The sequence below is a fragment of the Camelina sativa genome, chromosome 15 (assembly GCF_000633955.1).
Source record: "Camelina sativa cultivar DH55 chromosome 15, Cs, whole genome shotgun sequence".
Lineage (NCBI taxonomy): Eukaryota > Viridiplantae > Streptophyta > Magnoliopsida > Brassicales > Brassicaceae > Camelina > Camelina sativa.
The window spans coordinates 10983365-10992384 of NC_025699.1; positions in this window are offsets into that span (position 1 = coordinate 10983365).

Sequence of the window (9020 nt, forward strand, 5' to 3'; positions counted from 1 at the left end):
ATTAAAAAATTTAAACCCCTCTTTAATAAACCCAAACCGACACATATAAAATCTAAACTCTAACCATCTCATTTGTGAACCCAAACCGATATATAATTTCGTTCTACTTGTAAAATCTAAACCCTAACCATCTCATTTGTGAACCCAAACCGACATATAATTTCGTTCTAATTGTGAAATCTAAACCCTAACATCTCATTTGTGAACCCAAACCGACATATAATTTTGTTCTACTTGTAAAATCTAAACCCTAACCATCTCATTTGTGAACCCAAACCGACATATAATATCGTTCTAATTGTAAAATCTAAACTCTAACCACCTCATTTGTAAACCCAAACCGACATATAATTTTGTTTTAATTGTAAAATCTAAACCATAACCACTTCATTTGTAAACCCAAACCGACATATAATTTTATTTTAATTTTAAAAATTTAAACCAAACCAATATTTAACTTTCCTTAATTAAAAGTATACAGAATTTGTTTCCTTAATTTGGTTTGCTTTTTAATTTAATTTTGATTTATTTTTTAAATGAAATATTAGATGGAAGATTCTGATTGGTTGAAAGAAGAGGAGGTGAATGGAGAAGTTCACCCCTAGGGGTGAACCTAAGTATTTTTCCTTATTCTCATAGATGACTCGGCCTTGTCACATAGTTGTACGGACAGCCTCATAGTTGTACGGACAGGGTGATCTTGGTCAATGCTCCCCCTCAAGCTTAGCCAAGGGAGACGGCTAAGCTTGGAACCCGCGTAAGATCACCTCATTAAAAACTTTAACATAGAAAACCACATGGGACAAAACCATGTTAAGGAAAAGAGTATGATCTTCACAGGTTAGAGGAGTTTCTTCACGGATGTCTTGGATCTACTAGTCCAAGCTTGCTGGAAATGTATTCGCAAATCTGAGGACTCGTTGCTTTGGTGAAGATGTCCGCCAGTTGGTCTTTGCTTGGAGTGTAACACGGCAAGACTACACCTTCTTCAATCTTTTCTCGCACTTTATGGCAATCTACCTCAATGTGCTTAGTCATTTCATGGAAGACCGAGTTTGTTGCTATGTGTATCGCTGCCTTATTGTCACAATGCATGGTGATTGGTTGATCAGACTCCACTCCAAGGTCCTTGAGGAGGCCTTTGAGCCATGTGAGCTCATTAGTTAGCTTCTTCATAGCCCTATATTCCGACTCGGCACTTGATTGAGACACAACTTTCTTTTTCTTCAACTTCCAGGTCACTAGGTTCCCTCCAACGAATGTGCAATACCCTGTCGTGGACCTCCTATCTATTGTATCACCAGCATAGTCCGCATCACAGTAGCCGACGAGTTCCGTGTTGTTGTTATTTCCCATCCAAATGCCTTGTCCTGGACTACCCTTGAGATAACATAGGATCCTCTCGAACGTCTGCCAGTCAATTCGTTGGAGCCTTCATGTGTTGGCTGACTTGGTTCACCACATAGCATATGTCCCGCCTTGTGATCGTAAGATAGATAAGCTTGCCCACCAGCCTACGGTAGCATCCCACATCTTCGTATGGTTCGTGCGACTTGTTAACTGGAGCACCGGGTGTTGGCTTCTCCCCCTTTCGCTTGACCTGGTAACCTTCCTCAAGCGGCGTAGACACCGGTTTAGCTCCTATCTTACCTGTCTCATGTAAAAGGTCAAGTGTATACTTCCTCTGAGAAAGAAACAATCCCTCCGGAGAGCGAGAGATTTCTATTCCAAGGAAGTATTTAAGTTCACCTAAATCCTTAACATCAAAGGTAGAGTTAAGAAGAGCCTTAGTGGCACAAATACCGTCCTTATCATCACCGGTGATAATGATGTCATCAACATAGACGAGAACGACGACGCAGCCACAGTCAGTCTGGAGAGTGAACAGCGTATGATCAGCTTCAGAGCGCTTGAAACCATTCGTGCGGAGTGTAGAGCTTAGCTTGTGGTACCACGCCCGCGGAGACTGTTTGAGACCATAGATCGCCTTGTGAAGCCGGAAAACTTTACCCGGAGCAACAATGTGCTCTAAACCCGGTGGAGGATGCATGTAGACTTCCTCGGTCAGCTCCCCCTGAAGAAAGGCGTTCTTGACGTCCATTTGACAAAGCTCCCAAGAGAGGTTAGTGGCCAAGGACAAGACGACCCGGACTGTATGGAGTTTGGCCACCGGAGCAAAGGTGTCCGTATAGTCAAGTCCATAGGTTTGAGTGAAGCCGCGTGCGACCAAGCGGGCTTTGTAGCGCTCAATCTCTCCAGTGCTCAGATATTTAATAGTGAACACCCACGTGGAGCTGACAGCCTTTTTACCTTTAGGGAGATCAGCCTCGTCCCAAGTTCGATTCCGGATCATAGCCGCCGTTTCATCGTCCACCGCACAAAGCCACTCCTTAGTTTGCTTAGCTTCCTCGTAGGTTTGAGGAACAAAGTCCTCATCAAGCTTACCAAGGAAGGCAGAGTGATCCAAGGAGATAAGGTCAAGCGAACACACGGCCTGAATAGGGTGGGCGACAGCCTGATTGTTGTAGTAGACTCGTTGATTCTTTAACCTTTCACTACGCCGCGGCTGTTTTAAACGTTCACTGCACCGAAGTGGTGGTGGAGATGGTGTGGGCTGGCCTGTCTCAGCTGTACTATCGTCAGGTGATAGATCAGGTGGTGTTGTCAAGGCTTCTTCGGATTGTGTCTCTCTTGGCTCTAGAATATTGTTCTCCGTATGGGAAGGAGAAGCATCATGAGTTCCCGGAGGTTCCGATAATATTGTAGGCCCATCGGAGGGTGGTTTTGGTAGAGACACCTCGGGATATGATGGTTTGGTGATGCCTAAATGGTCAAGAAGGAACCGCAAGTTGGCCGCCCGGTCAGTATTGGGTTGAGATAAGTCTTTGAGGCCTTCCCAGTCCTTCTTATCATAGTACCCTTGTTGTTCAAGAAACTTCACATCTCTAGAGACTAGTGTGTGGCCAGTGATCGGATCGTAACACTTATACCCCTTCTGACTTGTTGAGTAGCCAATGAACATACTTCTAGTGCTTTTGGCCTCAAGTTTATTCCTTTGTTTTCCGGGCACTAAAACAAAACAAACACACCCGAACACGCGTAAGTGATCAAGAGAAGGTTTAACTTTGTTTAGTACCTCATAGGGTGATATGTCATTTAAGACTTTTGTTGGTGTCCGATTGATCAAGTAGCACGCCATCATGACCGCATCACCCCAAAACCGCTTAGTGACATTCGAATGAAACATCATTGACCGAGCCACCTCCATTAAGTGTCGATTTTTCCTCTCGGCCACTCCATTTTGTTGAGGCGTGTATGGACAGCTGGTCTGTTGGAGGATTCCATGCTTAGCTAGGTGCTCTTTGAGTTTGTGGCTTGTATATTCACCTCCATTATCCGATCTTAGTACCTTTATTTTTGCATTAAATTGATTAGTAACATAATTCTGAAAATTGACAAAGGCATCATAGACTCTATCTTTAGATGGTAACAAGGTGAGCCAAGTATATTTAGATTTCTCATCAATAAAGGTCACAAAATACTTGTTATTATCCCTAGATAGGCAAGGAGATGTCCACACATCAGAATGTACTAAATCAAAGCAATGTTCATAAATAGTACTTGATTTAGGGAAAATAGTCTTGCAATGTTTACCAAGAATACAAGACTCACAAGTGGAGTTATCAAACGAAACATTGGGCAACATTAATTCAAATGCACGAGAATGAGGATGGCCTAGTCTAGCATGCCACACATCACTTAAACTACTACTAAGATTCGAAGCAAAAGAAAACGAATTAGAAGGACTTGAAGCTTTCTCTAGGACATAGAGATCTCCTCTACCATCTCCTTCTCCAAGAACCTTTCCACTCTCAATATCCTGAAAATGTACACTGTTAGGCCCAAAAATCGCATAACAATTCAAATCTGTAGTAGCTTTCTTTACCGATAAGAGATTCGAAGTAAATGAAGGCATAAAGAAGGCTTTAGAACTTTTATCAAACAATTTTAGTTCTCCTATTCCTTTAACCTGTACTCTATCTCCATTAGCAATGATAACATTACCTAGTGCCGGTTTTATGTTGTGTATAAGACTAGGGTTACTAATCATATGGTGAGAAGCACCCGAGTCTAGAACAAGTGAGGTACTAGGTTTTGAAGCAAAGAAAGTGGTACCGAAGTCCTTTAGTGCGGCAATGGACTTGATGAGGGCCTCTAGGTCCGAATTTCTCACCAGGTCTCCAAGGGAAGCTACCATGGCCGTGGCTGCTGCGTCTCCTTAATTTGCTGCTCCGGTGCCTTGACCACTTGGTCCTCCTTGCGATAGGTTGGCCTTGAACTTTGCCAGCTTGAGATGCGGGTGAAGGATCCAACATTTGTCTTTCAGATGACCCCTCTTCTTACAATGGTCGCATACCATTGCTTTCCGGTCCTCATGCTTGTAAACTCCCTTGTTAGCCGTAGCCAAGTCCTCCTTACCGCTAAACAAGCCTAGCGACCCTTGCTCTTTTTGAACTTGAGAACACACATCTTCAAGAGTCGGAAGNGCATCACCCCAAAACCGCTTAGTGACATTCGAATGAAACATCATTGACCGAGCCACCTCCATTAAGTGTCGATTTTTCCTCTCGGCCACTCCATTTTGTTGAGGCGTGTATGGACAGCTGGTCTGTTGGAGGATTCCATGCTTAGCTAGGTGCTCTTTGAGTTTGTGGCTTGTATATTCACCTCCATTATCCGATCTTAGTACCTTTATTTTTGCATTAAATTGATTAGTAACATAATTCTGAAAATTGGCAAAGGCATCATAGACTCTATCTTTAGATGGTAACAAGGTGAGCCAAGTATATTTAGATTTCTCATCAATAAAGGTCACAAAATACTTGTTATTATCCCTAGATAGGCAAGGAGATGTCCACACATCAGAATATACTAAATCAAAGCAATGTTCATAAATTGTACTTGATTTAGGGAAAATAGTCTTGCAATGTTTACCAAGAATACAAGACTCACAAGTGGATTTATCAAACGAAACATTGGGCAACATTAATTCAAATACACGAGAATGAGGATGGCCTAGTCTAGCATGCCACACATCACTTAAACTACTACTAAGATTCGAAGCAAAAGAAAACAAATTAGAAGGACTTGAAGCTTTCTCTAGGACATAGAGATCTCCTCTACCATCTCCTTCTCCAAGAACCTTTCCACTCTCAATATCCTGAAAATGTACACTGTTAGGCCCAAAAATCGCATAACAATTCAAATCTGTAGTAGCTTTCTTTACCGATAAGAGATTCGAAGTAAATGAAGGCATAAAGAAGGCTTTAGAACTTTTATCAAACAATTTTAGTTCTCCTATTCCTTTAACCTGTACTCTATCTCTATTAGCAATGATAACATTACCTAGTGCCGGTTTTATGTTGTGTATAAGACTAGGGTTACTAATCATATGGTGAGAAGCACCCGAGTCTACAACAAGTGAGGTACTAGGTTTTGAAGCAAAGAAAGTGGTACCGGAGTCCTTTAGTGCAGCAATGGACTTGATGAGGGCCTCTAGGTCCGACTTTCTCACCAGGTCTCCAAGGGAAGCTACCATGGCCGTGGCTGCTGCGTCTCCTTGATTTGCTGCTCCGGTGCCTTGACCACTTGGTCCTCCTTGCGATAGGTTGGCCTTGAACTTTGCCGGCTTGAGATGCGGGTGAAGGATCCAACATTTGTCTTTCAGATGACCCCTCTTCTTACAATGGTCGCATACCATTGCTTTCCGGTCCTCATGCTTGTAAACTCCCTTGTTAGCCGTAGCCAAGTCCTCCTTACCGCTAAACAAGCCTAGCGACCCTTGCTCTTTTTGAACTTGAGAACACACATCTTCAAGAGTCGGAAGCTTGTCACCACGAAGGATGTGCTTGATAAGGTCGTTGAACGCCGGATTCAGAGTGAGAAGAAGACCGAAGACCTTGTCTTGTTCCTTTCTTTCGTTGAGGATGGCCGGATCTATGGTGCTCGGCCGAAGCATCTCTAGTTCGGCCCAAAGAGACCTAAACTTGCCAAAATGCTTTGTGAACTCCAAGTCTTCTTGGTGAAGACAGTTTATAGCCTTTTTGACTTCAAACACCCTGGTCAAGTTGGTCACGTTTCCATACACGTTCGCAAGTGTCTCCCATAACTCCTTGGCCGTCTCACAGTAAGAGTATGCTTCAAGGATTGGTGCATCAAGCGAATTCTGAAGAATGGCAAGCACGGTCTGATCTTCTTGAAACCATTTGATTTCCTTCTCGAGTTCAGCCTCCTTGTCTTCTTCCTTTCCTTCTTTACCGTCGTTCTTGGTGACTTTCTTGGGAAACTGGTCCGTTTCAACGTGAATCCATAGTCCCCGGCCACTCAACGCGGTCTTTGTGGTTCTTTTCCACAACAAATAGTTGGCCCCCTTTAAGACCACCGGTGTAACAATAGGTTTGGTAGTGTCCATGAGCGAGATTCGCGAAAGATAGAGAAAAATGATAACTAAGAATGTTGAGTAGCGAGTATGGAATGCAAGTAACCGAGAATAGAGAGAAAGATTGAAGAGGATAGAATATGAGGGAAAATACGAGTAGGTTTAGAGAATCAAAGATCGAAAAACTGTTCTGATACCATGTTGGGATTTAAGTGGAAGAGGTTGAGAAGAAGAGAATTGTCGGCAAGAAGAATGAGAGAAAGTTATATTCCATAAGTATATCTTACAAAGGTTTACAAAGGACTATATATACTAAGAGAACTAGGGCTACACCCTTTACAATAAATCGCATAAGAGATAAGGAAAGAGAATTGGATCTTCCCAAGATTGAAAGCGACCCCTCCATANTTTCTTTCGTTGAGGATGGCCGGATCTATGGTGCTCGGCTGAAGCATCTCTAGTTCGGCCCAAAGAGACCTAAACTTGCCAAAATGCTTTGTGAACTCCAAGTCTTCTTGGTGAAGACAGTTGATAGCCTTTTTGACTTCAAACATCCTGGTCAAGTTGGTCATNACTCGGCCTTGTCACATAGTTGTACGGACAGCCTCATAGTTGTACGGACGGGGTGATCTTGGTCAATAAAAACAACGTTCTTGAACGGTGTTTTTGGAAGAAGAAGTATATATGAAGCAACCCGAAGGGTTTGTTATGCTCGTGAATGAGCAAAAGGTGTGTAAGTTAATAAAGTAATTGTATGGGCTGAAGCAAGCACCTAAACAGTGGCATCAAATATTTGATGCAGCTATTTTATCAAATGGATTCAAGTTGAATCAAGCAGACAAGTGCTTATATAGTAAATTTGATGATTCCGGTAATGGAGTAATCATTTGCCTATGTTGATGACATGCTGATCTTTGGTACCAACTTAAGACAAGTAGAACTTGCAAAAGAGTTTTTGTCATCAAATTTTGCCATGAAAGGCATGAGGGAGGTGGATGTCATTCTTGAAATTTGAATCAAGCGTGAGAACAAAGCCCTATGTTTATTTCAATCTCATTACATTGAAAAGGTGCTAAAAAGGTTCAATTACGAGAAATGTTCTCTTGTGAGCACTCCCATGGATACAAGTGTGAAGCTTGTGCCTAATACGGGAAAAGCGATTTCACAACTTGAGTACTCACAACTAATTGGCTGTTTAATGTTTGCCATGACAAATACTATACCGGATATAGCTTATGCGGTAAGAAAGTTGAGTAGATATACTAGTAACCCTAGTACTCACCATTGACAAGCTATAAGACGGATGCTTAAGTACTTAAAAGGAACCATAAATTATGGTTTGTCTTATGTTGGATTTCCTTCGGTTTAAGAAGGATATTCCGATGCGAGTTGGAACTCCAACGTAGAAAGTCACTCTTCTACAAGTGGTTGGGTGTTCTTGCTTGGAGGAGATACAATTTCTTGGGATTATAGAAAACAAACTTGTATTACAAGTTCGACTATGGAATCAGAGTTCATAGTGTTAGCGGCTGCCAGCAAAGACGCAGACTGGCTAAGAAATTTTGTCTATGAGATTCCTTTGTGACCGAGACCGGTATGACCAATTTGTATGCATTGTGATAGTAAAGCCACTTTGGCTAGAGCCTATAGCCAAGTGTATAATGGTAAGTCACGACACCTTGGTATTAGACATAGCATGATATGTGAGTTGATCACTCATGAGGCAATTACCATACATTTTGTTCGGTCTGAACAAAATCTAGCGGATCACTTGACTGAAGGATTAGCTAGAGACTTGGTGATCAAGTCGGCTAGAGGGATGGGTTTAATGTCCATTTGAAACTTTTAATTGTGGGATACCCAATTCTCCTCTAATACAACATTAGAGGCAGAATTTAATGTGGAAAGCTTACAGTTAAAGATTGAAGCACTTGTTGTATCATCCCAAAGTAAGTGCTTGAATCTGCAAGAAATGATTAGGTTGAAGTTATCTTCTTAATAGATCTTTTAAAAAATTGCATTTGCAGGTCCAAGAATAAAAGATCTACCTATATGAGTATTAAGTGGAGCCGCATCAAGAAACTTGGACTTAGCTTCCTATATACTTATGAATGGATAGGGACACATGACTTATAATAGTGTTAAGTATAAACACTTAGAGTAGTGTGAAAATTTGTGTGTGTATTATCTTCATGTACCCAAATGAGTTGAAAGGATTCAATCCATTGGACATCCTGATTCTCGGGTATTTGGAATGTATAATATTACTAAGATGTAAATTCAATCGTTACGATATTTACATTTATGCGTAAGTTTGGTTTATGTGTTGTTAAAGTCGTGAATCAAAGAGTACACTTAAATGGGGGAGGAATGTTGGAGATTTAAGTGTTATTAAACGGTTATTTCATTAACCACTGCAATATTTGAGTGAATGGTTATGTCTTTAGACGTACGGTTGCAAACGTACGTTCAAAACCTTTGACCTCTATAAAACTCTGTTCCTCCGCACACAAAAGAAAAAAGAGTACGAAAAACAAAGAAAAATTTAGATTCACAAAATCAAAGTTTAAGAAAAACATTA